The sequence below is a fragment of the Arachis ipaensis genome, chromosome B1, assembly GCF_059453495.1.
Source record: "Arachis ipaensis isolate K30076 ecotype BB chromosome B1, ASM5945349v1, whole genome shotgun sequence".
Taxonomy (NCBI): Eukaryota; Viridiplantae; Streptophyta; class Magnoliopsida; order Fabales; family Fabaceae; genus Arachis; species Arachis ipaensis.
This window is the reverse complement of record NC_142436.1, coordinates 64,143,089-64,146,499: the sequence shown is the minus strand read 5'-3', so window position 1 is coordinate 64,146,499 and position 3,411 is coordinate 64,143,089. Positions and strand designations below refer to the sequence as shown.

Below are 3,411 nucleotides of genomic sequence, written 5' to 3'. Positions count from 1 at the left end.
ACCGAAAGTAGCCATTGACAATGGTGATGCATTACATAAAGCCAGCCATGGAAAGGAGTAAGACTGATTGGATGAAGATAGCAGGAAAGTAGATGTTCAGAGGAACGAAAGAATCTCTATTCGTTTATCTAAAATTTTCACCAATGATTTACATAAGTATTTTTATCACTATTTTATTAATTATTTTCGAAAACCCCATTACTATTTTATATCCGCCTGACTGAGATTTACAAGGTGACCATAGCTTGCTTCATACCAACAATCTCCGCGGGATTCGACCCTTACTCACGTAAGGTATTACTTGGACGACCCAGTGCACTTGTTGGTTAGTTGTGTGAAGTTGTGAACCATGGTATTGGCATCATGTTTTTGGCGCCATTACCAGGGAAAGAAAGAGCGATGAATTTTACATAATCAAAGTGTAATCACAATTTCTGCGCACCAAGTTTTTGGCGCCGTTGCCGGGGATTGTTCGAGTTTGGACAACTGAAGGTTCATCTTTTTGCTCAGATCAGGTAATTTTCTTTTTGTTTTGTTTTCAAAAATTTTTCAAAAATCTTTCAAAAATTTTTCTTTTGTTTTCGAAAATAAAAAATAATAATAAATATAATGTTTTCAAAAATAAATTATTCTATGGCTTCAAAATTTTTAAGAATGAATTCTAGAGTTTCATGGTAACATGTTGAATCCTATCTGGTTGAAAAGCCATACCCAAACTTCTTTGGGATTGGTCTTCAACTAAGCACCTCAATGGATGTAAATCCATTCTAAAGCTTGGCTGGCTATTAAGCCATGCCTGACCCTTTGATTGGAGCTTTAGACTAAAGAGCATAAGATTCCTGGAATTCATATTAAAAATTTTGGAATCCTTATTTTTGTTTTTCAAATAATTTTCGAAAAAAAAAATACAAAAAAATTAGAAAATCATAAAAATCAAAAATATTTTTTGTGTTCTTGTTTGGGTCTTGAGTCATGTTATAAGTTTGGTGTCAATTGCATGTGCATCTTGCATTTTTCGAAAAAATCATGCATTCATAGTGTTCTTCATGATCTTCAAGTTGTTCTTGGTAAGTCTTCTTGTTTGATCTTTGCATTTGCATGTTTTGTGTCTTTTCTTGTTTTTCATATGCATTCTTGAATTCTTAGTGTCTAAGCATTAAAGAATTCTAAGTTTGGTGTCTTGCATGTTTTCCTTGCATTAAAAATTTTTCAAAAATATGTTCTTGGTGTTCATCTTGACATTCAAAGTGTTCTTGGTGTTCATCTTGACATTCATAGCATTCTTGCATGCTTTCATTGTTTTAATCTAAAAATTTCATGCATTGCATCATTTTTCTGTTTTTCTCTCTCATCAAAAAAATTTTTTTTCAAAAATCAAAAAAATATCTTTCCCTTTTTCTCTCTTAAAATTTCGAAAATTAGATTTGACTTTTTCAAAAATTTTTATAAATCCAGTTATTTTTATGAGTCAAATCAAATTTTCAATTTGAAAATCTTATCTTTTTCAAAATCTTTTTCAAAAATCAAATCTTTTTCATTTTTCTTAGTTATTTTCGAAAATTTTAAAAATATTTTTCAAAAATCTTTTTCTTATCTTTCTCACATAATTTTCGAAAATAACATCATCAATTAATGTTTTGATTCAAAAATTTCAAGTTTGTTACTTGCTTGTTAAGAAAGATTCAAACTTTAAGTTATAGAATCATATCTTGTGATTTCTTGTGAATCAAGTCATTAATTGTGATTTTAAAAATCAAATCTTTTTCAAAACTAACTTCAATCATATCTTTTCAAAAATATCTTCTTATCTTATCTTTTTCAAAATATCTTTTCTAACTTCTTATCTTCTTATCTTTTCAAAATTGATTTTCAAATTTGTTTCAACTAACTAACTAACTTTTTGTTTGTTTCTTATCTTTTTCAAAACTACCTAATTAACTCTCTCCTCTAATTTTCAAAAATATCTTCCCTCTTTTTCAAAAATTCTTTTTAACTAACTAATTATTTTAATTTTTTATTTTCAAAAATTACTAACCTTTTTCAAAAACTATTTTCAAAAATCACTAACTCTTTTTCAAAAATTATTTTCGAAATTTTCCCTCTCTCATCTTATTCTATTTATTTATTCATCTACTAACATCTCTCCCCCACCCACCAAAAATCCGAACCCTCTCTCTCTCTCTTTCTGAGTTCAGATTTTTCTCTTCTTCTTTTCTTCTACTAACAATAAGGAACCTCTTTACTGTGACATAGAGGATTCCTCTTCTTTTCTTTTTCTCTTCTCTTTCTTATGAGTAGGGACAGAGAAAAAGGCATTCTTGTTGAAGCTGATCCAGAACCTGAAAGGACTCTGAAGAGAAAACTAAGAGAAGCTAAATTACAACAATCCAGAGACAACCTTATTGAAAATTTCAAACAAGTAAAGGAGATGGCAGCCGAACCCAACAACAATAATGCAAGGAGAATGCTTGGTGACTTTACTGCACCTAATTCTAATTTACATGGAAGAAGCATCTCCATTCCTACCATTAGAGCAAACAATTTTGAGCTGAAACCTCAGCTAGTTTCTCTGATGCAGCAGAACTGCAAGTTTCATGGACTTCCATCTGAAGATCCTTTTCAGTTCTTAACTGAATTCTTGCAGATCTGTGATACTGTTAAGACTAATGGAGTAGATCCTGAAGTCTACAGGCTCATGCTTTTCCCTTTTGCTGTAAGAGACAGAGCTAGAGTGTGGTTGGACTCTCAACCCAAAGATAGCCTGAACTCTTGGGATAAGCTGGTCACGGCTTTCTTAGCCAAGTTCTTTCCTCCTCAAAAGCTGAGCAAGCTTAGAGCTGATGTTCAAACCTTCAGACAAAAAGAAGGTGAATCCCTCTATGAAGCTTGGGAAAGATACAAGCAGCTGACCAAAAAGTGTCCTTCTGACATGCTTTCAGAATGGACCATCTTGGATATATTCTATGATGGTTTATCTGAACTATCAAAGATGTCATTGGATACTTCTGCAGGTGGATCCATTCACCTAAAGAAAACGCCTGCAGAAGCTCAAGAACTCATTGACATGGTTGCTAATAACCAGTTCATGTACACTTCTGAGAGGAATCCTGTGAGTAATGGGACGCCTATGAAGAAGGGAGTTCTTGAAGTTGATACTCTGAATGCCATATTGGCTCAGAACAAAATATTGACTCAGCAAGTCAATATGATTTCTCAGAGTCTGAATGGAATGCAAGCTGCATCCAACAGTACTCAAGAGGCTTCTTATGCAGAAGAAGCTTATGATCCTGAAAACCCTGCAATAGCAGAGGTGAATTACTTAGGTGAACCTTATGGAAACACCTATAATCCATCATGGAGAAATCATCCAAATTTCTAATGGAAGGATCAAAGGCCTCAACAAGGCTTTAA

General features: G+C 32.7%; 1 non-coding gene across 1 annotated transcript; it reads right to left on the bottom strand.

The window, feature by feature from the left end:
- Positions 1-2,827: 2,827 nt before the first annotated feature.
- On the bottom strand, positions 2,828-2,935 carry LOC148576837 (small nucleolar RNA R71). Its single transcript, XR_015903939.1, has one exon. It is a non-coding gene; the product is annotated as a small nucleolar RNA R71 (small nucleolar RNA).
- Between the last annotated feature and the right edge of the window lie 476 nt (positions 2,936-3,411).